The sequence below is a fragment of the Narcine bancroftii genome, chromosome 9 (genome assembly GCF_036971445.1).
Source record: "Narcine bancroftii isolate sNarBan1 chromosome 9, sNarBan1.hap1, whole genome shotgun sequence".
NCBI classification, from domain to species: domain Eukaryota; kingdom Metazoa; phylum Chordata; class Chondrichthyes; order Torpediniformes; family Narcinidae; genus Narcine; species Narcine bancroftii.
Genome location: NC_091477.1, coordinates 29,966,473 through 29,993,489, shown reverse-complemented (window position 1 = coordinate 29,993,489; position 27,017 = coordinate 29,966,473). Strand labels below are relative to the sequence as shown.

Below are 27,017 nucleotides of genomic sequence, written 5' to 3'. Positions count from 1 at the left end.
TGGATATTACAGTGTTATACAATATTGCATGATAATAAAAGCAACTTTGACCTTTCATTTCATTAACTAACGAGTCACTTCCCCAATTAGCATTAGCCATATGTTCTGTGGCTTTCTAGGCTGAGAAATAAGACATTCACTATTCTATTCCATTTTCCTCGTCCTTTCAATGACATTCCTTGGTACTTGTCTCCTCCATCAATCACTAATAATATCCACCTGTTGTCTGAGACAAATCTCCTTAAAGAAGCAGGCATGTCATCATTTACCATGTGTCATTTCAGAGAACTACTGAAGTCACTTCTTGTTATTGGGAATTAATAGAAAAAGCAGCAATGATGGGTGTTGTTGAAGTACACAAATCATTGCACAATATATATGCATGATATTCTCATATAATCACCTCGGGGACACGTTTGCTGCACATACACAGAATGAACAAATTGCCAAGACATTGTGTTTAAACCAAAGTCAACTATTGTTTGAAATTTTTTTCAAATAATTGTCCAGCTCCTGGTGCATTTCCCATCTTTAAAATGTTGACTACTTTCTTGTCGTTTTCTCCTTCAGGGTGGGACAGGTCTGGGCTTCAAATGAAAAGCATTATTGTCAACAACACCATGCTGCAAGCACTTAAAGTTTCTTTGTTTCACTGCCCTTTTGGCAGCTCTAGAGAGAGAACAAAGAATTTCATCTAGTTGCTTGACAACAGTGTTCAAGCCTCACCTAAAGCTCGGTCCTGAACGTCTTCTCATAAAGAATCACCATCCTGTATGGTTTTTATACGGTATTACAACCCAGAAACAGATCACTCATCCTGCAAGATCAATATTGGTGCCTGCGGTGCAGGCAAGTCATCTTAACAAACAGAAATATTCAAGCTGGTTTTTTTTATATAAGCTCTATCACCAGAAATAAAGTAATTCCAAAGGGGATCCATGCATATCACTTCAGTTAAGATTCAATCTAAGTGATGGTTCAGGATCAAGTAACAGAGTCAATCAGTATCTAATCACCAGAATCAAAGCAGTAGACCTGCAGATAACACTACTGAAATCACACCTTTATGGTTGTCATTCAAATCTAGCCTCTGTTGTTATACATCAACAAATTATGGTGCAATGTTAGGGCTAGATCAGCATCAGTGCAACAGCTCAATGAATCACTTTCTTTGCACAAAGGGAGATGTCTAATAGTAAATACACAAAACTTTATTTGGATGCAAGGAATGCTTAAATACACGTAAGTAACAATGTGCTCTCAATTTTAGGAAAAAAACATGTTGCAGAGACAGATTACATTCAGCAAAACCTGATCAGATAGCATTATTTAATGTTCCTCAGTCACGCAGACTCGTCAGTCAAAATCAGGCCACAATGTCCCATTTGAAATGCACCCATCCAATATTAATCAGCCTTCAAATAGATGATTTTTGATATCACCTTTCAATGTCTATTTAAACATTGTATTTCATGAATTAATAAACTGAAATGTCTGACTGAAAAGTCAAGAATAAATTAATTTCTTCTTTCAGTAGGACTATTATATCTTAATTATGCTGCAGCAGCGTAGAATAGATATTACACAAAAGAACATTTTAAATGACAGGCGCCATCAATCTTACAATGAATCCTGTGTAATTACTTTGATAATTTGTTTTATTGAATGGTTTGGACATATTTTAAATTTATCCTGGTGTATTTAAGTTGTGGACTACAAACTATGTTGATACCTCGTTCATTTCAGCTAATACAGCATTTCAATTCTTTTTATGGCTCTGATTTACCTTTGTTTTGCAAATTTAACAATCCTATAACAAATACATTACTACTGACATTATGAACACAAAAAATGGTGACATCCAAGCAATTACAAAGTTTCACCTGATTACATGCTCCAAGACATTCAACAACACAATGGATTATTGCTCACCTGTATGTTCTACAGCATGAATAAAATACAGGGAGTCCCCGTTACATGTTATGAACAAGATCCGTTCCTATGTCTCTTTTTAAGTCGAATTTGTAAACAAGTCGGAACAGGTAAAATCGGTTCTTATTCAGCATCAGTTAGTCAAATGTTTGTCTTAGTACTGTAAAAAAAAATTAAAGAAACAGTTCTTAAAACAGTTTAGATGGGGGAAAAAAGAAAAAAAGATCTTGATTAAAAATTAACATTTACTCTTGCATACCATAAGGGGCATTCGTGTGATAACATTATGCGCATGCACAAATTGGGGGTGCAATTAGTTCATAAATCTGAATTGTCCATGAGTCGGATGTTCGTACCCGGGGACTCTCTTTATTTCGATATTTTTCTTAAGCACATTCTGTTCAAAAAACATTTTTTTCCCTCTTTCGCCTTTCCCAAGCTTGCTCTCTCTCTCTTCCCTTTTCCCTCTGTCTCCTTTCACAGAGCCACAATCAATTCTCACCTCTCCTTGTATCCATTTAACACCTTTTGTTGGTCTAGACTCCTCCCCTAGCCAGCTTTGTCTTTATTCTGAGCCTTCCTGTTCTCTGCTTATTCCTTGAAGGCACAGGCCTGAAACATCAGCAAGATATCTTTACCTCCTATGGACACTTCAAGACTAGCTGAGTTCCTTCAGCATTTCAGTGTGTTTTTACTTATTATTCTAGGTTAATTTAATGTTGTATTTACATTTCCAAGCTGCCAGACCAGCAGCATATATCCCTTGGTGAGGGAAGTTCTGATACTGTGAGGGAAGTTATTTCATGGAGAAGCGAGGGTCAGCTTTACGCTTTGTCTTGTTCTTTTGGCATAGTTCAATTCTGGAAAGAATTGCTCTGGAGCTTGCTTACTAATTTTGGTTTTTCTGGGACATTAGTGTGTACCAACCACAGTCACACTAAATGTAAATGTCCTGACTTTCTGAGGGCACTCATGCAGATCCAATTTCCGTTTGGTCTTTGACATTCCTTCTCATCTTTTGCACTGAACCAGTTGAACCTGCTGGTGCTAATACTCAACTGGTTGCATGTGATATAAATGGCTTGATCTTCCAGCTTGGATCTCCACTTTCTGAGTCAATCTATCCTTCTACACGAAGACAAAGCATGCTTGGTAGCTTCTAGTATGAGCTAACCAGATAACAGTGCACTACAAAATATTTTCTGGAATTTCTGCTCCTTGGAACTGTTTGGAGAAATTTCAGACACTCGTTGGATAACTCAGTGAAAATGATGGATAGCAAAAGTAATTCCCATTATAATCATTCTCCATCTCTCTCCTATTCCACTTGATGCCTCTAATTCCCTTCCTAATTATTAGGTTTATTCCTTGGCCTCACTTGCTTGCTTCCCTCTTTAAATGGTGATTAGTTTGCCATTATAAGAGATGAATTTGTTCACCCTAATGAATGTAAGGGAAGTGCCATATGAATGGCACCTCTTTAAATCACTTTTATTTGATGTTCAGCTCTAAAATATTCAAATTTAAAGCAAATATAACCAAGAGCAGGAAGTCCAAAGTATAATCAGATGCTGCAAATAGAGTGAAAACATCTCTAAGGAGGGAAAATGCATTGGTTTTCAGGTCATTACTCATCATCAGAATTTATATCAAATTTTAGGGCACCATGGAGAGTATAGCGGTTAGCACAACATCTTTACAGCGCCAGAGGTCGGGACGGTTGTTCGAATCCTGCACTGTCCGTAAAGAGTTTGTACTTTCTTCCCATGTCTGTAGGGTTTTTTTCCCTATGGGCCCTTCAAAACGTACTGGGGGTGTAGGTCAATCAGGTGCAATTGGGCGGCATGGGCTCGTGGGCCAAAAGGGCTTGTAATTGTGCCGTATGTTAAAATTTAAAAATTTGCAGTTGAGGGAAAGGAGAAATGGATGTTAAGAATTTTAATTTATTTTTTATTTACTTTCAATTTATGTCTTAATCTGAATAAATATGCCACAGTTGTTACTGAGTTTATCAGGAATTGTCTGAATGAGGGTGTTCCTACCAAGGCTATCAGAAGCAATGGATGGAGCAAGAGATATGCAAGCTGTTGAAGACCAGATGTGCGGCATTCAAGAAACATGTGGAAACACCAGGTACAACCTCCAGAAGGCCCTTTCCAATGCAGAGACAAGTCTTGACCAAGTAAGATTCTCATGTGGATCCTCAGCAGCTGTGGCAGGACTTCATATCCTAAAGGTAAAACAAGACAATATCATTAATTGCGATACACCTTTTCTGGAGTCAATGCTGCTGTAGTCCAACTTGAAAGTTTGCAGATGCTGCGATTGTAGCAACAATCATTTGAAACATTGCGAGACTGCCCGAGTTCCTCCAGCATTTCTGTGTGTCAATGCCTTCTGTGGTCACTTCAAAAGGGAAAAAAAATTATACACACTCACTAGCCTCCACAGCTCCAGGCATCCAGTTTTTGAACCTGATGTGAAAAAAATCTTCAGGAGGGTGAAATCTTGGAAAGTGTCTGATCATAATATCCTGTGCAGACTAACTGGCTAGAACTTTTGAAGGAATTTTCAACCATTGCTGCTGTGGTCTTGGGTCTCCATCTGCTTCAAATGAACATCCATTAGATCAGCGGTTAAGAGCAAGGTGATCTACTACAATGACTATTGGCTAGTGGGACTTCTACTGTAAGTTGGTTATGGAGCAGGTCAACTTGCATCTCAAGTAGAACCTGGACCGACCTTAATTCACCTATCATCACATAGGACAACTGGCCTTCCATTCTGCATTGATCCCCTGGGCCAGAAGAATGCCTGTTATTCATCAACTACAGCTCGCCATTCAACACCATCATATCAGCAAAAGTTATAATCATACTAAGAGATTTAGGAACCTGTTCATTCCTCTCCAGCTGGAGATTCAACCTCCTCATCAGCAGATCCTATTCAGTGTGGATCAGCAACACCTTTCATTTCACTGAGGACTCCACCATTGGCTAAGTAATGAGAAATTAAGAGTCAGAAAACAGGATGGAGATCGAGAATCAGGTTGTGCAGTGCCAGTATCTTGCTCTCAGCATCAAATAGACCAGAGTTTATTGTGAACTTAAGGAAGGGGTGGCCAAAGGACCACACACCTATTGCATTGATGGATGGCAATGGTGGGGGTTAGAACCTATAGGTTCTTGGGGGAATCACATTTTGGAGGATGTTTCCTGGTGCCAGCACTTCAAGTCAACCATGATGAAGACACACAAATGCCTCTACTTTCCAAGAATTCCAAGTATATTTAGCATATCGTTGAATACTTTTATAGGTGCACTATGTAAAGTATACTGACTGGTTGCATCATGACCTGGTTTGAGAATTGGGCAAAAATCAAATAAGAGAGACCACAGATGCTGGAAAACTAGAGCAAACCTCAGCATGCCGGAGGAACTCAGCAGGTCAGGCTTAACTGTAATTCAAATGGCCAGGCGTGCAGAAGGTAGCAAACGGAGCCAGGACCATCATCAACTCTCACCTGCCAGACATTTAAGATGTCCACATGAGGCACTGCCTCAAGCTGGCAGGCAACATCGTAAAGTATCCCATCATCCTCTTCTCACTTCTATATTCAGATACAGAAGTCTGAAAACCAGCACCTTTATGCTCTACATGTTTATTTTTCACAAAGGCTATCAGCTTCTTCAACCTCCCTTTACAACCTTAACCAAAAGCTATTCTCACAATTTTTCCATTTAATTCACTGAACTTTTTGTTTCTTACATCAACTGTAATCTATCATTTATATTTACTTTCTCTTTCCATACTGGGTTAATTTAATGTATGGTATTGTGTTTTTTTTTTAAACAAAGGTACCTGTTTGGCTGTAGCTAGTAAGAATTTCAGTGCACGTCTACGTGATACTTAAATGTATGACAATAAACTCCTAAACCTTATTAATTATCAATAAATTAATTTACAACAACTTAGTGTGCTTATCCTTCAATTTTTTTTTCTTAAACATTGTTTTAATTAATTAAATCAGTTTCACAGTCATTTAGAGTCAATTACAAGAGTCTTTGGCTGCATGAGCAATAACTGAACTTCAGTTCCTTGAATCTTTTGTACTTTTTCCAGATTTATAGATTTTGGAAAAATTCACTGTGTAGAGTGTGTTAGTTGTTAATCAAAGCTACATTTCTTTTGCAAAGGCCTATTTTAGAAGCTTCCAAAAAATGGTGGAGATTATCATGCTTGTGTTTCATATAACAAATCATTATCAGTGCATATTTTTAGGCTGTTGCATTGAGTGAGTGTTCACCTCCTGAGTAAGCATGTCACCTTCTGTGTGGCACCTTACTTGGGACAATTTGTCACCATCCAAGAGCCATATTTCAGTAAAAGTACAGTTTTTGACTAGAGTAATATCTGCACTTGAGCTGGCTTCAACCTTAGGCAATGGCAAGTACAGCTTCAAAAAAACAAAAAAGATTTAACTGTGGCTCAAACTCACATGGAGATCAGTCACTGTAAATTGGGCACAATATTGTATTGATGCCCCAGAGAAATGACAAGTATTCAGGAGAAGCAGATTCTATTACACACTCTCTCAGAAGATTAGGTATTTAGCATCTGCGAGCTAGAAAGCTTTGTAGACTCTTCACCAGATTCAAAGAAACTTCCCATTGGCAGATAGTTTAGCTCTAGCAGCTGTTGCATTCCACTGCATATACCCATGCCAGCCTGCTATCAGTTGGATAACAGTGCCATTAATCACACTTTCTTACCCCCAAAAACTATTTATTACTTTCTGACAGTTAAAAATAGATGGTGTGCTACTTGCCCCAGAATCTTTTGCTTGTCCAAACAAACAGCTTTTGCACTGCTACTTTTTGACAAATCTCTTCAAGTGGTATCTATTTCTTAATCTCCATTGCAAATTTCATCAATGTCAGGAAAGCTAATGTTATGGTCTGTTGCGTCAGTGTCAGGGCTGTTGCCTCACAGCTTCAAAGCCCCGAGTTTGATCGTGACATTGAGTGTTGAAGTATTTCTTAGATTATTCCTGCATCTGCACAGATTTCTGCGAAACGTTCTAAAATATGTTTGTGCATTAAAGTATTCTGTTAAATTATTCCTCATTGTATATGAAAACTGAAAGATTCTGAGGATTAAATAGATATGTAAAAGAGACTGAATTGCTGGCCATGGGGAAATAAGAGGATGGGGAATGGGACTGATGGGATTGCTCTACTGAAACTCAGCATGGGCACAATAAACTGAATGTGCCTTGGCCGCCTGCCCATCCAAGCTCCTGATGCCTCAACCGCAGATTCATACCTCAGCCACCTGGCCACCAGAGCTCCCGATGCCCCAACGCTGGATCATCACCCAGCCATCCACCCCTCCAAACTCCCAATGCCCAAACACAGACTTACCGTCTGGTCCCGGCCATCCAGGTTCCTGATGCTTTGAATGACACAGGTACCTACCAGAGTCAAAAGTAGTAGCCACGTAAAAGTTGTCGCCCAAAATTTAACCCAAAAAATTGGTCACCAAAACTCGACTAATGCACAAGTAAATACAGTATTCTGCAAAGCAACAACTTTTTCATAGGCACATAATCTCAATTTACTATTGCAATCCAATCTAACTCAATTATTGCTGCAATATCTGGTGTTTTTGTTTTTTCATAAAACTTTATATTCTTTCTCATTCTTTGGCTTGGCTTCGCAGACGAAGACTTATGGAGGGGTAATGTCCACGTCAGCTGCAGACTCATTTATGGCTGACAAGTCCGATGCGGGACAGGCAGACACGGTTGCAGGGGAAAATTGGTGGGTTGGGGTTGGGTGTTGGGTTTTTCCTCCTTTGTCTTTTGTCAGTGAGGTGGGCTCTGCGGTCTTCTTCAAAGGAGACTGTGAGGCGCCAAGATGCATGGTTGGAGGCGATATCAGCCCACCAAAGAAAAAGGTGTTGTGAAGTTGAAAACAGGCTTTAGCCTTAGAATAGAAAATAAGTGCACCCATTTCTGGTTCTCTTCACATTGGTGAGAAATATATCGGCTCAACCTTTGCTTTCATCATAGGATTTTGGTGCTAAAATAGGTTTTATTCATTCAAGGGATTTGGGTTTTGCAGGCAGAGCCAGCGTGCAATTGCCCAACTCTAAATGTCCTTTAGAAAGTGGTAATGATCTGCCATCTTGAAATGCTGGTATAAAACTCCCCAGGTGTTATTACTGGCAATGCAATGTCAAAGATTTCTGTGAGATTCTCTCTCACTGCTCCCCATCTGTGACCCCATCTACCCTCCAAGATTTGTGGCTAACAACTAGCTTTCACTAATTATGTTTTCCATTAAGCTCTTGACAGAACCAGGACAACTTTTGCTTTCTCTGTTATCATTGTGACTGAAAATTCCAGCTCACAAATATACTTTGAATGTATTGTCCATGAAGGTCACCTTTCTACCCTAAACGTCATTTGCGATGCTGCTGTGGTCTCGGCCACTGCTGATTCCTGCAGTATCTTTCCATAGTCTGCAGCTCCCAGCTGCATTAGGGAGGTCACTTTATCTTGAACCAAATGGAGAAAGGTTTTCCTTCAACCATGGGAGCAGGAGAAGCAAGAACTGACATTTGCTGGTATTTTAGAATTCCACAAGGTGCCAACATTCACCAACAGCACTTGCATCAGTTTATTTTTCACAGAGGTCAACATTGCAACATCAGGAGATGACCAAAAATGACCCCTTGTACAAAGAACATGTCTCCTGTGAATAATGTTCTTCATCAGCATGAACTGGTCTGTTTGAACCACTAAGAACAATCACTGAAGCACTCATTCTTGAATGAACAGCACTTGTTAAGTGCTGCCAGTTGCAAGATCTGGAGTCCTACAGCACAGAAATAGGTATCTGCCAACCTTCAGTCTCATAGCTGCAATTTTAGCAGTAAACACTTTAAAAAAAATGTAGGAAAATAATTCTTCTAGCTAATAATGAGAGCTGTTCATCAGAGAGTGAATGCTATAGTAGTTCAGTGGCCTTGTGAGATTACTGCAACAACTGGGCCTTGAAATGGAACCAGAGAACTGCAAGTGGCAAGTGCTGCAAGGGAAAAGCACAGAGGTAAGCTCAGCACAGCCAGCCAGCCAAGTTGAGTACAATCCAACCAATTATCAAATGTCCCACTGGATATGCATATTATATTTCTGAGCTTCTATCTTAAGGCTGCGTTTGATGAGTGCAGGTCCTGGATGGCTTCCTTATTAGCCTCATTACTTAGCAAACCCATTGAAATTGGAGATACAAGAGACTGCAGATGTCGGAATTTGCAGCAAAATAACCACCTGCTGGAGGAAATCATTGGGTCAAGTAGCTTCAGTGAGAGGAAAAGAATTGTCGAAAAATTTGGGTTGGAAAGTTGGGTCAGAATCCTTCAGCGACAGAGATCGTTTCCGGAATTTTTATTATTACTTTTAGCATTGGGAATAAACTCAGATACCTTTTAGGTTTGGACTATAAAACAAATTAACTAAATAAAAATAGGAACACTGCTTAACTATTATTAATATAGCACCATAATACAAGAAAAGTTACATCATTATCCTCACAAATATATAAAGATTCAATCCCAATGCCAAAGTCTTGCTCCTTTCATCTATACAATGAATACATCGTTTTTTTTTAAATGACTCTGTAAGCTGAACCAGTCTGGTGGAGTAATGCAGTTGCTGGATTATTTTCTCAGCCCAATTTTACATAGTCTAACTAACTCAGTAGTATATTCAATCCTTTAGCAGTAGTAGTTTTAAATAAATGACAGATTCAAAATGTAAGAGTCTATCTTAGTCTGGACTGAACAAATTGCAGTTTGTGCGTTTGATTGAATGAGGATTGACTTGACACTAACCCACAGTTAGAAAATGAAGCACAAATTGTCCTTGCAGCATTGCTGTGCCGAAGGGTGGGTTTTTAATGACAGTCAGCCTTTAAAAAATAGCTTTCTTAGATGGGTTCTCTGGCAGGAGTTTGGCTTAACTGACAAATTTGGTTCTTCATACACTTCCTCTAACGCTCTCTTAATTATTTGCTTTTTGACAGGAGAGAAAATTTGACAGGGTGTGAAAATTCAAAGCTCATATGTATAGTCACAAAACTTAAATCTTCAGCCACCAACAAAGATCACTTATAGTTAAGTATATTTTATTACAGTACAATAAAACGCCACGAAATAGACAGATGACCAAAAGCATAGTCCAAGAGGAAGGGTTTAAAGCACACATGTCAAACTCTGGCCCACGGATCAAATTTGGTCCACGATATAATTATATTTGGCCCGCAAGATCATATCAAAAATGTATTAGAGGTGGCCCGCTGGCCGCCGTGCCAGTATAGCGCATGAACAGTAACCGCTGTGTCCCAGGGTGAGAGAGAGAGAGAAAAATCCTGGTCCTTGAAAAGTAGTGATGGGTGGTTTTATAAACACGCTGTCATGTCCCCCCGCCCACCCCCCCCCACCGCAGCGCGGCCTGGCCGGTGTCAGGGGAAGCCAAGGCCGCTTCCCAGCACCCAGAACCCCAATGGCACAGCGTTTCTTGGAGCTGCAGATGGAATCGGGACGCTGGAGGGAAGATTGGGGCTCCCCGCCGGGCGATGGGGGCGCCGGCCACCCTGCGCCTTCACACCGGACCAGCGGCGGGTGCCCGGAGTACACGTGGAGAGCGAGGCTGGTCGGGCAGGTAGGGTGGAACCCCCCCCCCGCCAATCTCGGGAGTGGCGTGGGCTGGATCGGGATTAGCCACGCTCACCTGCTCCTCCATCGCTGACCGGGATCCCAGCGCGGTCCTGAGCGCGGAGACTGCCCTGGAAAGGTCCTGGGACACCGGCACGGAAAGAAAAGGGGGTCCGGGAGAAACTCAGCAGGTCAAGGGAGGTCCAGGAGAAACTCAGCAGGTCAAGGGGGGGTCCGGGAGAAACTCAGGAGGTCAAAGGGGGATCCGGGAGAAACTCAGCAGGTCAAAGGGGGGTCCGAGAGAAACTCAGCAGGTCAAGGGGGAGGGGTCCGGGAGAAACAGAAGGTCAAGGGGAGGGGGTCCAGGAGAAACAGCAGGTCAAGGGGGGTCCAGGAGAAACTCAGCAAGTCAAGGGGGGTCCGGGAGAAACTCAGCAGGTCAAGGGGGGTCCGGGAGAAACTCAGCAGGTCAAGGGGGGTCCGGGAGAAACTCAGCAGGTCAAGGGGGGTCTGGCAGAAACTCAGGGGGGGCCTGACCTCGCCAGGACCGTTGCCCACTCCCCCTCCCTGCCGCAGGCCAACCCGCGACTCACAGTGACGGGGCCGCTGATCCACCGAGATGTCGCCCTGCAGCGAGAGCCGATGCCCCCGCACTGTCATTGTCCAACCCGATCGCCCGCAAACCCCGCCCTCCCGCACACAGGCCTGAGTAAGGATTATGAACTTTAATCTCAGGATAAAACGATCTTCCAATAGTTTCATGTCACAGTGATCAATATATTCCTGGTTAAAAATGGTCCTGCACCTGGATACAAGCTCATTAGACATAAAACTTGAAAAGTGTGTAAATCAAAGGATATCTGTACCAATGGAAAAAGGGCATGACAAATAACCCTGCTAGAGTTCATGCCCACAATCAGTCACCCATTTGATTGTTTCAGGAATCATGTTATTCTCCCACATTCTCAATAGCCCTCAGATTTTACTATTCGACAGCACACTAGCAACATTTGACAAATCCTCTATAGAGAAATATTATTTATTGAATATTTTATTTCTCATTTGTTAATGCTTCTGGAAAGAGTTTATCCAAAACTATTATTAAACATTTATTTTAATAAGAAAAAGTTTAACATTACATATGTTGAAAGAAGATGTTGTTGAAAATTTTCAATAAATATTTAGTTCGGCCCTCGACTTAGTCCAAGTTTTTAATTTTGGCCCTCCGTGAATTTGAGTTTGACACCCCTGGTTTAAAGAATATTAAAGGAGAAGTATTGAGGGAGATCTTAGGACTTTGACAGCTGAAGATGTTGCTGCCAATAGCTGAGTGATTAACACAGGAATGCTCAAGAGGGCGGAATTGGAGAATTACAGATATCAAGCCAAGGCAAAGGCAACAAATACTTTGAGCCCGATTTTGTTGGCTGTTGCTCTGGTAATCCAAACATCTGGCATTTAACAATTTAAACAGCTAGCAAAAGATGAAGTTTTGGTCTTACTAACAGAGTTGGAAGCCAAATTTATCATGTGAATTCCAACGACACTGTCCAGGCAGATTGAGAATCCTCAGCCTTATGCAGTGGAGCCATTCCTCAGTTTTTTTTTCTGTGAAATAGAACACATTTAAATTATTTACCTCATTTAGTTTATTTAAATATTTTTACTGTTGTTAAATATTCTTGCTTAAGTATTTTATTTTTTGATTTTTATGAGTTAAATAGATTGATCAAACTTTTTAAATACTTTGGAATATTTTAAATAATTTAAGAATGTTTGTGGAAATTTCAAATGTCACACAGTCATTTGTTTCGACAGCTTTGGTTCCTGTCTCAGCCTGAGGAATAGAAATGAGTTGCCTTAACATGGGTCATACAAAGTAAGAAGGATCCCTATTTGCAGATCAGTTAACAGTTAACATAGACAGTTTGGGGCACTGAAATATTAATAATTAGAATCATTATTGTATATATTGGCAAAATAAATAAGCTTGCATTATTTAGTAAAACAAGAGTTGAATTTCAAGATTCTTTTATAGTCATGGAATAGAACAGAAAATGTACTATAATCGGGAAATTTCATTTACTCTACCGTTAGGCAAAGATTTGCCATCACCAGAAATTGTCCCTTATAGTTAGAGAAAGAGAAGCAAAAGAGAGACCCCAGAGTCACTGAGTATCCATGGATTCACCTCCAGTGCTCCCGCAATCACACAACCTCCAGTCCAAACCATCGACAACCTCCGACATGATCAGGAAGCACCCTCTCACTTCACATCTCCAACACCTTGTACTCCTTCAGTCTGCAGCCTGGTGCAAGTTCCTAGACTGCAGTCACCAGCAATCCACAGCCTGCATGCGTTTCCCACCTTGAATCACCAATAGACCCCTGCCGTGGTCACTGTCCCGTAGGTCATCTTCTCTACTTCTCCTTCTCAAATGGGAGGGTGGTCTCCCCATTTTCTGGTGTCCTGCACCTGTCCTCTGTTTCCCTGGACTATGCAGCCTCTCGTGGCTGTTTCCAATCATAAGTTCTGCCATCTTGGCCCTGACTCCGGGGTTGCAGAATTTTAAAAAACACCATGACAACTTTAATAAGCCATTTAAAACCTGTATGAAATCAATGGCAGTCTGACTGGGCAGTTGGATCTTGTGAGGGAGTACTGTGCCCCCACTGCCCTAGCCATTTTCCCAATTTGAGATTGCGATCACATTTAGGAGTTAAAATATTTCAAGTTGTGACTTTGATCTATTGCTCGAGCTAATTTTTGTATCTAGTTATCTTTTAGACAAATTCAAATCTGAGTATGGTGTTGCTTAACTATTCAACAGTAAAATGAAGGCAGGTCTTTGGCCAGGGAGGAGTAAGTGATACCAATCCCTATGGTCCAAGAAGTCAGATTTGCATTCAGTTGAAAGTGCTACCACTCACCAACAATTTCTAAAGGTCAATTATGGGTGGGAGTTGCATGATTTTCTTGCTAAATATACCCATACTTCATGAAATCATTGAAAATATTTATGATGTACCATCAAAGAAAATAATATGTTACGCGGAGCAGCTTTTACAATCAGATTCCATATAATCCAAATGCTGCATGTCACATTACCTCTATATTTCCATAAATAACTGATATAGATTTGTCATTCAGAGCAATGAAATTTATTACCCCACAATATTAAGTGTTTGAAAGCAGATCAGACACGCCCTTGAAATCACAGGAGACAGAGCAGATGGTGTTGGAGGACATTAAGATTCACAGCTCCTTTCTGACCCATGTGTAATCAAAGATTCATTGCTCTGGGACCAGGGGACAAGGGCATGATGTCATTTCAAAGCACAAAGTCTCAATAAAATTGTTAAATGTTAAACAATTGATAGTTCTGGTGTGCAAAAAGTCAATTTGAGCAATACTTTACTGATAGATTCATGTTAAACTGCAGCTTGCTAGTTTTGTCATTCATTTAAAAATCATGGCTGCACTTTGAGTATAATGATTAAGCAACTACCTTACTATCAAATAATGTGAACCAAATCATGGTCATTTTCATCTTAACCCCATTCTCCTGCCTTCTCCCTATCACCTTTGACAACTTTACTAATCAAGCACCTTTCAATATCCACTTTAAATATACCCAATGGCTTGGCTTCCTCGAATTCCACTGATCATCACCCTCTGTTTCCTTTTCTCTGTTCTAAATGGACATCCTTTTATTCTGAGGTTGCGCCCTCTGGACCTAGACTCTCCCACTGAAAGAAATATCTTCTTCATGTCCACTCGATTGCAGCCTCTTCAATATTCAGTGGTTTCAATGAGATCTCTCTTCATCCTAAAATCCAGAGCCATCGAATTTCCATCAATGGCCTAGCAAATATAATTTGGCTCCTTCCAGACCTATGTGGTTCTTCAATACAATGAATTATCTAATGATATCCCACGCAAGCCGCCTTTGGTCCAAATGAGAAGCAACAACAAGCTAACTTGGGGGAAAAAAAAATTCAGAGATTCCAGCTTCTACTTGGGCAGTTGGATTAGGTTGTCTCCTTAGCCAGGGTCACTATAAAACTCCACCAGTCTCACAGTTGAATAGTCCTAATCTTCAACATGATTCAAGCCTTTTTGCTGCTCTAATCAGGTTGCCATTGCTGAACATTGCTATTGCAACACAAAATCAGCTTGGATGTTTTATCATTTTATCTATTTGCAAATGTCACCATAGAAGTGAACTGGTTGCATGATTTAGAAATAAATATGACAAACTGATGATATTGTTCCATGATCAAAGCCATACTTCATCACAGATTTCATTGTGCGAGATCACAGAATTATGAGGTCTAGTTTGAGAAGAAGGAAATTATAATTCAGTTCTTTTCTATTTCAGGGTTAGAATGTCTCACCATTCATGGTTACTAAATAGTATGCTCACTATTTACTCAAACCAAACAGATTAAATTGGCTGTCAACCTGATGCAAGGTATTAGTTTGGTCCCAAATCAGCCAGAATTTAATCTCTGAAGTGGCACATTCTGGTCAATAGATGTATTCTGAATTGCTTTCACGGAAAATACAACCCACACCAAGTCAGTGGAAAATGATAAATAAAAATTCATGAAGTATTTTCTCGTCTCTCAAACATAACATAAGGACTGATACAAGACGAGAGATCTGAAAGCCAACATACTGTCCATTTTTTGTCTGGTAACAATGAATCCTTTGAGAGTAGTGTGGACCAAGGATACATGAACTCTGTTATGCTTGTTCTTTCCAGAAAAATGACTTTATGTGGGTTTAACATTTAACCAACTTTATTTTCCTTGAGCTGCTTCAACCAACTTTCTGTGACTGCTATCATATACAACTTCCGGTCTCCACCAACCCCGCACATTGTATGCTGGGAAATGTAGTTCTTATTTGCATACATAAGAACACATCTTTCCCTTTTTTATTAAAAAAAACTTAAAAACTATAATATGGCTACATAACAAAAGTATCTACATTCCATCGTCATTCTCTTTCCACCAGTTACATCTGATGCTTCTAGCTTCTCGGTTGTTCTAGTTCATTCAGGGCAAAGCAAGATTCAGCTGAAGTTCAGAAATCTGGAACGAGGTTCCTGTTTATCAGCAAGTTCACGAACAGTCACCAGTAACTGTTGATTTTGTTGTTGCAGTTCCTTAACATTTTGATAGGTCCACCAGATGCTGAAAAATCTCTTCAGAGGAAATAAATTTCATAATCACATAAAATATAATTGCCTCACTCATCTTCTAGTTCCATGAAAAACACCCTATTCTGCTGTGAAAGTTCTGACACTTGCATTCTGTATCTCTGATTCTTCCTGTGGAGTAATGAAGCATGCTTATTCATCTCATCAGTGCATTTTTGAAATGGTGAATTTCATTCCTAGCATCTTCTAATTTAGCTGAGAGATTTGCCACAGATTTTTGCACAAATTCATATTCTTCACACTGGCGCTTCAGAAGCAGAGCTCTCATCTCCACTTCTTTCACATTTCATCCATATATTTATTCACTCTTATTTTCCTGTTTTGCCAATAGCAATTGATCTTGATCAATTGCAATTGATATATCCTTTATACAACCCTGTGAGCCTCATTTCATGCTTCACAATCTTGGCCACAGCTGTTGCAGTGGGTGACATAGCTACCAGTTCCTCTTCTGAGAGTGTGGCACCTCCTTTAAACTTTGTAGCTGAAAGAAGATGGTTTGCATTTTCCGATTCCTTATCTTTGTTGTTTCCTTAAGAGTTCAGATTCTTGTATCAATACATTCTTATCCTCTAATGCAGTCATTCTTTCTTTTAGATGCAGCTGAAGTTGCTCATTAGAGTCAGCGGAGTCTCTAAATTTCTTAAATTTTCTTCTATGCTGCCAGGCCGCTCTTCAGCCTTCATCAGAGCTGCAATTCGCCAAGCAAGTTCAGCTTCTACTTCTGGTAACATTTCTGCTCACTTCATTGTTTGCTGTGGTTTCTGTTCAGCCAATTCCAGACCTTCCTATAATTATCAATTTTTGTCTTCTAGCTGACGTAAGAAGGCATCCTTATTTGCCAACTCATTTTCCAGTTTGTCATTCATGTCATGTAATGAGGTCAATTATCTCTGTACATTAAAGTATCACTTCTCCAATGTAGTTATCCTTCCTACCATGAGTGCGGTGTGCTTATCTGTGGTCTGTGAAGCCATCACCTGGTCAAGCTCTTCATATGCACTCAGACTTAATATTGGCTGCATTCTCTTTTCTCCAATCAGTAGCAGTGACCTTAGATGCCACCCTTTGTGTTTGAAGATCATCATACAGCCTGCTTTTACTGGAACATAGCCCATCACTTTTAATAGAATGAATGGTGAGGGTCTTGGAATCATCCATCGATAGCAGATTCACCTGGGCTCCAGTGTTGAGCTGAAATGGAACTACTGTCTTATTCACAGTCACTGGAATGATCCCTTCCATTGTTCCAACAGCAGCAGGAGGCAATAGTGAATCCACAAAGAATCCCTAGATTTCTTCATCCACTGTGTGCACCTTTCTCTTTGTATACCCACTTTGCAGCACTTTTAAAATGATTCTTCCCACATTTATAGCAGGAATTTCCATAGGCAGGACATATCTTTGGAATATGTCTATCAGTGCATCTTCTGCATTTGCTGTTTGAGCTTACTTCTTTGCTTTGTTGTTGCTTTGGTGGTCTACTTATCTGTTTTCATTGCAATGCACTGTTGTTTATATCCTGTGCAGCTCCTTAGCTTGTGGTCATGAGGTTTCTGCTGGCCTACACATATTCACAGACTTTTCCAGTGTCCAATCTTTTTCACGCAACCGTTATTCTCTAAGTCCATTATCTGGGATTCCACAAACTATTCTGTCTCTCCAGTACTTCATGCCTCGATTCATAAATTTCAAGGACCTCGTATATCTTTTTAATTACTTTCTCAACCCACCCTATTCTACGACTGATTCCACCTGTATTGAATTCGTCCATTGTTATTGAATGTAGATCTACCGGGAGCAATGCCTGAAGAGGGCGCACAAAATCAGTGAACCGGTGTGGACTCAAAAGGCCAACATGGCCTGTTTCCGCTCCGTAAATGGTTATATGGTTATATGGTTATAATGAGCGAGTTTTTCCAAATCTCCAAATTCACAGGATCAACTCAGAATGTGAAGCTCAGCTAAGCTCATACATGTTTCTGGTCACAGGAGAAAAACTTGAATCTCTCAAACATGATGTTTTTACTTGGAACATAATACTCCTCAAATTTTGTCATCAAAGCGTCCAACATGAAAGCTGTCTCATCAATTTGAAAACTGTTATAGATGTCCAAGGCATCTTCACCCATCACATGCAGAAACATAGATGCTTTCTGTTTTTCTTCGGTCTCTCCCATTCCATCAGTTTCTAAATAAGTGTTGAATCGCTGTTTGTAGCATTCCTAATTATCGGCAAGATTGCCAGTAAACTGCATTGGTGTGGGAGGACTTAACGTATCCATGCTTATGAACTATAATTTTCTCTTATTCACTCAGACATTTATGACACTATTTTATCCTTGTTCCTTCTAGAAGAACAACTTTATATGGGTTTAACTCTTTACTGACTTTATTTTCCTTGAGCTACTTCAACCAATTTCCCACGACAGCACTTCCAGTTTCCGCCCAACTGTGCGCATTGCATGCTGGAAAATGCAGTTCTTATTTACACACATAATAACACAAACTCCATTCTCTTTTAACTTGTGACTTTTATCTTCACTTGAATTTCAAGAGAGATAGGATTTATTTTGACTTTGAATGAAAAGGGCAATGTTGCTTTCATTTGTTATTGCAGATCCATGCCAGCATGTAATTGGTGCTCAAATCTGAATGTACTTGGAGCACTTGCTGTTAATGGAAAATTACTTAAATTTTACTGTTGAAATTTTATTTTATTAATTTTGGCTTGTAAAATGAAAGAGCCTATTAAAGTTTAAGGTACAGGTTCTTATCCCTTTATCCGAGATTCCGAAAATGGAAAACAAAACTTTTTTTTCTGCATATACAGTATGTTTCCAGGAGTTCTAGATAGAAGGAGAGAATGTGGCTTGGGTGGCGAGCGGGGAGAGAACAAGGTGAGAATGCGACTCGAGCAGCCAAGCTGGCCCTGAAGGAGGCAGACAAGGGCATAGTGGATCCCGGCGGGATGAACCTTTTTTTGTTTTAATGCTGGATCAATGGCCACCTTAGTTACTCATAATCCCCCACACAGCAGGAACTGCTCTGCATTTCTAAGAGCAGTTCCAGCTGCATGGAGGATTATGGGTAATGAAGACAACTATGCTCATTGAGCCAGCTTCAATGCTGTGTCACTCTATATAAAGGGTTTATATTTTGAGCAAATTTGTACAGCCGCCATTTTAATTCCATAATCCGGAATAATCCGAATACCAAGAAGTGACCTGTCCCAAGAATCTCAGATAAAAGGATAAGCACATAGTACAAGTCAATTTTAAGATTAAATTTACACTTAGTGTTAAATGACCCTTCTATAATAGCTACAATATTATATTTAATATATGTTCTTGATGAAACTCACAATTTGTAAAAAAAATTAATTTCTTTGAGCTAATTTTGACATTAGCAAATGGCCTTTTGTCAAGTTATTCCATAAGACATATAACTTTGCTGGGGCCACTACAACTACTTGCCTTCCAAACTTACTATAAAAAAGCACGAAGTAAAAAATTCACACTAATTTTTTTTGCATAACCATTGTTGTGGCAAAATTATCATTTACACGGTTGGTTATTCAGATCAAAAAAGAAGGGCATTCTGAAGAATTTTACTCTTGCAAAAGGGAGTCTGGGATTTCTATAGATAATTGGTGATAATCACAGTATGAGCAATGACTTTCAACAGCTCTACCCAATGTAAAAATACTCTGTTATCAGGTCCATGGGAACTCTGTGACTTTTGACTCTACCCTCACCAAGATCTGGGTGTCCAGTATGCAATGTTAAATGTGAATTTATTGTCATATATACAAGAACCTTTTCTTCTTCTTCTTTGGCTTGGCTTCGCGGACGAAGATTTATGGAGGGGGTAAATGTCCACGTCAGCTGCAGGCTCGTTTGTGGCTGACAAGTCCGATGCGGGACAGGCAGACACGGTTGCAGCGGCTGCAGGGGAAAATTGGTTGGTTGGGGTTGGGTGTTGGGTTTTTCCTCCTTTGCCTTTTGTCAGTGAGGTGGGCTCTGCGGTCTTCTTCAAAGGAGATTGCTGCCCGCCAAACTGTGAGGCGCCAAGATGCACGGTTTGAGGCGTTATCAGCCCACTGGCGGTGGTCAATGTGGCAGGCACCAAGAGATTTCTTTAGGCAGTCCTTGTACCTTTTCTTTGGTGCACCTCTGTCCCGGTGGCCAGTGGAGAGCTCGCCATATAACACGATCTTGGGAAGGCGATGGTCCTCCATTCTGGAGACGTGACCCATCCAGCGCAGCTGGATCTTCAGCAGCGTGGACTCGATGCTGTCGACCTCTGCCATCTCGAGTACTTCGACGTTAGGGATGAAAGCGCTCCAATGGATGTTGAGGATGGAGTGGAGACAACGCTGGTGGAAGCGTTCTAGGAGCCGTAGGTGGTGCCGGTAGAGGACCCATGATTCGGAGCCGAACAGGAGTGTGGGTATGACAACGGCTCTGTATACGCTTATCTTTGTGAGGTTTTTCAGTTGGTTGCTTTTCCAGACTCTTTTGTGTAGTCTTCCAAAGGCGCTATTTGCCTTGGCGAACCTTTTACAGATGTACCAAAACTCTTGCTTGCAAAACCAAACAGCAACCACAAGAGTAAACATATAAATTACCACAAATACAAGACCGAAAAGAGATAATAAATATTAAATGATAGTTAAATATTCACAGTTCCAGTTAGTTGAAATTGAAGAGACATTTTAGTCATACTTTTAGAAATACAGCACAATAACAGGCTCTTCCGGCCCACAAGCCCATGTCACCCAATAGTCCAACAACCTCAGTATGTTTTGAAGAATGAGAGCACCCAGAAGAAACCCATGCAGACATGGGGAGAATGCATAGACTTCTTATAGACAGCGCTGGGTACAAACCTAGGTCGTTGGTGCTATAAAAGCATTGCAATAACCACTCTACCAACCGTTCTGTCGGTGCAGACAGATTTTTGGTCCTGTAATACAGAACAAAAATGATTGGTCTTAACAAGAGGGAATGCTGCACCAGCAAGAAGTTGGATATATTTTAATCTCACATTTACTCCCAAGGACCCTGGTCATCTTATTTTTAAAGTACAGGGCTCTGCACAATCCCAGGTCTCATTACTCACTGTCATGGGACTAGTTCCCACCACACTACTTATTTTAATTGCATTCCAGGGAGGTCTTTCTGTGCCTGGACCCTTCCCATTTAGGAGAGAATTTGCAATCCCTCATCTATCACCTTGCTTGTTTTGCTGCACACCCACTCCAGTACTGACTGCAAGGTAACTGAAGATGCTGAGTACATACATCTTGTCTTTATTCATTCAAGAATTAACCATGTACGCGGCTCAGCCTTACACCTTTGCTATTCTTTGAGCGGAGGAAGACACAGGAATTAACGGGAGCAAAGGGACTTCTGGTATCATTGCAATAAAATAAATGCTCAGTTCTTCCAGATTTAACATTGTATACAATAACACACTGCACAGTAACATCACTGAAGTTAATAGCCCAGGGGGAGAGAGAGAGAGAGAGAGAGAGCGCTTTTGTCAACATGCATGTAGAGGTATCTACACGAGGAATTCAATGTGGAATAGTATAAAAATTGATTTCTTGGGATTTTGGAAGTGACAATGTGAGGCTTGGATGCCTCAGCCATTTAAATGTTAAACGTTATGTTGGAACTCGTAGCAATGGCGATTATGATAAATGTGAGTTTATTGTCATACACATACAATGTTCATTTGCATCAAACTTCTTACTTGCTGGAGCCATGCAGATACACCAACTAAAATTGAATAATTTAAATGATCACAATATGTCAAGAGATTTAAAAAAAAATAAAAGGATCGATAAATAAATACGGAGTTTGTGCAAAAATATGAAGTGATGTTTCATTCATGCAGACAGGTTTGGATGTCCTCGAGTGGCTTGTAATTAGGAATAGGATAGCATGGGCAGGCTCGAGAGCCTGATAGATACAGGGGGAAAAAAATCTGTTCTTCAACTAGAGGTGCTCGACACCTCCCAGAAGGTAGTAGTGATTGTGACCAGAGTGACAGGGTTCCTTTGTGATGCTTCAGGCTGGGTCTCACATGGATGCAATCAAAGGTAATAGACTTGGCCAGGTTTGCTATTTTCTGCAGTCTTCTGTTTCCAAACCAAGCTCTCATGCAACCAAACAGTTTACCTGTAGATGTTTGTCAGAGTAATTTACCGAGACAGTAGAGGCATTGGGGTGCCTTCTTAATGGTTGCCTCCACGTGCTGGCTCCAGGAGAGAACTTTCAACATGTGAACTCTCAGGAACTTGAATGTCCTAATCCTCTCCATCTCTGCCATTCCATCATTGAAAAATGTGTGTGGTCTCTTGGCCATAAAGTCGACAATATATATTTTGGTCTTTCTCACAATGAGAGCAAGATTGTTGTTCTGGCACCACCCAACCGGATTCTCCATTTCTGTGCTTTAATCTGACTCATAATTACCCAAGATCCAGCCAGCAATATTGGTGTCCTCGGAGAATTTATAGATTGAATTAGAGTGGAACCTGGCTATGCAATCATGAATGTATAAGGAAAAGAGTAAGAAACTAAGCTCGTAGCTTTAAGAGCCCCTGTGTTAATAGTCAATAAGAAGGAGGTGATGCTCTCGATCTGCACTGATGGGGTCTGCCAATGGGGAAGTCAAGGATCCAGTTGCAAATGAACAAGCCGAATTCCAAATTACTGAATTTGATTAACAATGTTGCTGGTGTTGAAAGCCAAGCTGCAGTCAGTGAACAACAGCTTGATGTGAATGTTTGTGTGGACCAGATGATCTAACGCGGAGTGAAGAGACAGCGAGATGGGCATCCACTGTTGACCTTTAGTGATAATAGGAGAATTGAGTGGGTCCAGGTCCTTCCTGAAACAGGATTTGATTAATTCTATAACAAGCTCTCAAAGCCCTTTTTCACAGTGGGCACATGCCACCAACTGATAGTTCTTGAGCAGGTCATCTTGTTCTTTTTGGGCACTGGAATGATGAATGTCCTATCAAAGCAGATGGAGACCTCAGGCTGGAGCATCAAGAAGATGAAGATGTCTGCAAAAACTCCAGCCAGTGGGTCCATGCAGTTTGTAAGGACACAGCCAGCTACCCCATCTGGGCCAACATGCTCTGAAGCACCATGTAAAATGTAGCATCAGAATTGGAAGAGAATTGAAAGATTAATGTCATCAGGTTAAGAGTTCCCAAAGGAGTTCTGTATTATAGAGTCATGTCTATTTTAAAAGATAGGTTTCTGAAGAGAAATGTCTGGACAATCAATGCAACTAAAGTAAGGAATATTGTAATTTAAAATAAAAAAAACAAATAGATATAACATAATATTTAAATGTTGCTGTTCTTGCAATAGCTTTTGGACTTCAGTAAGAAGCAAAACTTAAGAGATCCCCAAACAAAATGTTTAATCCTGTAGATGTGTTTTTTTTTTAAATAGAGCATCAGTCAATGTTCACAGAAGGCAGTGCCGATGAGTGTAAGGGTTAAACTTGAAACCCTCAATAATGAAATAAACTTCTAGAGGTCACTGATAAGGAACATGGTACATAAATTACATTTGGAGCATGAGTGACATTCTAATTCCAGGACGATCTCAAAGTTCTGTTTGTTTTCACAGCAATAGAAGTCCATTGACCCACAATACAATTCTGTTCATTCTCAATGACCTGATGAATTGCCTTTTTCTCTATAATTCCTTGGGATTTTGTAAATGTTCACTACCCCGCCTCAGCTCTTACAGAGGATTTATGTTTCAGTGAGCTCAGCTCTCTTCTTCAGATTGACCTCTAATTGCATCTTTTTCCATTATCAGATAAAGTTATCATGTGGAATTTTATTTGTTTGTTCATTGTCAAGAATGGGTGCCTTATATTCAATTTCCTAAACTAAGTGTTAGTTGTTAGTATTAAAATTATAATAATAAGGATAAAAATATGTATGGTTCAACAAATAGGCAATTTTGAGAAAGCAAACTGTATTCGATTGGGCTGTGGTTGAAATTTTATTAATCAGAAAATCAAATGATCTGATTAATAACAAGAGCAAAGAAGCAGATTTAAAACTGGAATATTTCTTGAATAAGATGAGAAGTATATGTCTGTCCAAAACAAGAGTGGAAAAAAATCTATACTTACCAAAGTGGATAGGTATGTCATTCCCCCCATTTTCCAGTTCATTTTATTTGTGTGGGACTGTCCCTTTAAGCGAGCAGATTCAGCAAAAGCCTGCAGTTTTTGGAAAGTGACTGAATTAGCAGCAGGATTTGAAGATAGCATGTTCTTTACTTCATACATTTTGCACAGTGAAGGGAAAAAGCCCTGAAGCAGAGACCATGTGACTAGCTTCTTAAAAAGACAGTGCACATTTTGTTCAAGAGGCCATTTTAAGAAAGCAATCTGAGAAACATATCTTCAATATCCTTTGTAGGAATGAGAAACTAACTTGGCCTCATTGTGTCGTTATAGACATTATTGTCAGATTTTCTCCTTTTGCTTACTGAGGGATGAGAAACCACTTTGACCCCACCCTCCCCAAAAAAGGGTTTTCTGTTGGCAGAAGAAATACAGCACTCTACTTAACTGACCCATCAAAAGGATTCTCTATTGGCAGAAGAAATAAAAGGGGGTTCTAATTGCTGACAAAGGCCCCTGTCAAAAAAAGACATTTCTTTGAAGTACTAAAGCAAGGGTTTTCGTGAATGTAAAACCCCGGTCTCTTTCACCCACTTCATTAACTGCTCCTTCCATCTAAGTCCACGTCTCACCATTTAAGGCCTGTTTGTCTCAACCATCCTAAAGCCTCCACATCTCACCATTCAACTAAGGCTTGGATGCCTCAGCCATTTAAAGCATACGTGTGACATCAATCTCAAGCCCATGCGTCAGCACCAAATTTCTTAACTTTGAACTTGGAACTCTTTCAAGATTTGAGCCTTGAGCTGTAGTGGCTTTTGGGGTGTTCCACACACACACCAATATAGTCACGCATAGTGAGAGTTTAAGTTAGATAACTGTATATAAATTTAGTTAAGTTTATATAAGTTAGTTAAATTAGAGTAGATGCTGATTGTTGATATTATTTTAAATACAACACCATCTGGACTAATCTTTATCGCTGCTGTCAGGTATGAAACAATAGTTAGACCCCAATTTACGATGGGGTTCAGTTCTGGGACTTGCATCGTAAGTAGAAATTATCTCTATCCTTCTTAGGGATTTCAGTAACTAAGGCACTAGAGCATGATTCAGGTAAATCATAATGTTCCTTAATATGTCGTAACACATCTCCAAACACTGTAGATAAATCATCATAAAATACCTTAAAAAATTCAACCGAAAACCCATCATCACCAGGTGATTTTCCATTCGGCATTTCCAACATAGCCGATTTAATTTCTAAATCAGTAAAAGGATTCTCCAGCTCCAATATGTCTTCTTCTCCTAATACCAGTAATTTCAACATCGATAAAAAGGAGTCAATCGAACCGCTCTCCTGTTTTTCCTCAGAAGTATATAATTTCTTATAAAATGAGTAAAACTCATCATTAATCTCACGAGGTTTATGTAATAGTCAAATTCCATCTAACTGCATTAATAACCCTTGATACTGTTCTTTCTTTAACTGCCATGCAAGTACCTTATGTGCTTTCTTACCCCATTCATAATACCATTGTTTAGATCTATTAATCAAACATTTAAATTGCAATGTATTATATTTCAATTTCAATCGAGACAACTCTATCTTCTGATTTTCTGTCACATCTCTCTGAAATTCCTTTTCTAATTCATCAATTTGTTTCTCTAATTCAAGACTCTCAGTCAAATAATTATTTTTAACCTTAGAGGTATAACTAATTATTTGACCTCTCAAGTAAACTTTCATAGCATCCCACAATATAAATTTACTCTGAACAGAGTTAACATTTTCTTCCAAGAAGAGCTTGATTTGTTTTTTTTAAAATTCAATAAATTCTGCTTTTTTTAAACATCGTAATAAATCTCCAACGATAAGCTACACGAACTTTTTCAGAACTCTCACAAGTAAAATACAACAAAGAATGATCTGAAATTACCCTACTTTTATATTCTGCTTGCAGTATTTTCCCCTGTAAATGTGCCAATGCTAAAAAAAAAAATCAATTCTGGAAAAGGATTCATGTCTAAATGAATAAAAAGAGAAATCCTTCTCTGTTGGGTTAAGACGTCGCCAAATGTCCACTAAATTAAAATCTTTCATTAAAGCTCAAATATGAATTGCCATTTAAGATTTTTTAACTTTTTTTGGAGATTTATCTAATAAAGGTTCCAAAACAATGTTCCCGCTGCTGCTGGGAGCCCAAGGTGGCGCCAGGGTCCTAGGGCAGTGGCGTCACCTCGCAACCTACTTTGTGATTTGGAATGCATGCACAGATTGCCATCACTGTCTCTCCCTCTTCAAACTCTCTCCCTTCCCAGTGACAGCAATCTACACAGGCATTCCAAATCATTTTTTAAAAACCATTGTTAGTTTTTAAAGCACGTTTCCTTGATGTCACTACAAGAGGAGCATGAAAATCATGATGTTTAGGGTGGGGAGATGGCAGTGGGAAACGATCTACCTCCGCTGATGGGACAGAAGCATTTCCTTCTGATACCTTTATTCAAAACGGATTTGGATCATCATAATTTATAAATATCGTAGGTTGGAACATTGTAAAGTTGGGGTCTATCTGTACGTGACATCTGCAGATTCTTCAACATAGATAATATTGTTTCAAACAGTTCTTCACTCCTGATTTCCCAACCTGTGTGAATCTTTTTCCATGTGCTTATTTTTCCCCTCATTTCAGGAAAATTGCTCTTTATTTTGTTGGATCTAGTGGTCAAATTACCAACAGTTGATGAAAGACCCAGTTGACCTCTTTTGCTCCAACCAGCCCAGCACTTTATGGTAATTTGACCATTATTTCATGTTATCTTTTTCACATGGACCTTTCAGATATTTTCCTACTTTTTTTTTTGCAGACCTCCATTCTTTAGTTTTGTCCCTGCCACTTTGGAGAAATGTATCCCTTTGGTCTGGCTTGCCTTTGCAGTCTTTCTCCATCAGCAGATC

General features: G+C 39.8%; 1 long non-coding RNA gene across 2 annotated transcripts; it reads right to left on the bottom strand.

Annotated features, from left to right (window-relative positions):
- Positions 1-1,246: 1,246 nt before the first annotated feature.
- Positions 1,247-27,014, bottom strand: LOC138742865 (uncharacterized). 2 transcript variants are annotated; one of them, XR_011344461.1, is made up of 4 exons: positions 26,913-27,014; positions 24,059-24,148; positions 3,975-4,162; positions 1,247-2,092 (listed from the first exon to the last, which is right to left on the bottom strand). It is a non-coding gene; the product is annotated as an uncharacterized lncRNA (long non-coding RNA). The 2 variants fall into 2 exon arrangements; XR_011344462.1 differs by having other exon boundaries at positions 26,929-27,014.
- Positions 27,015-27,017: the final 3 nt, after the last annotated feature.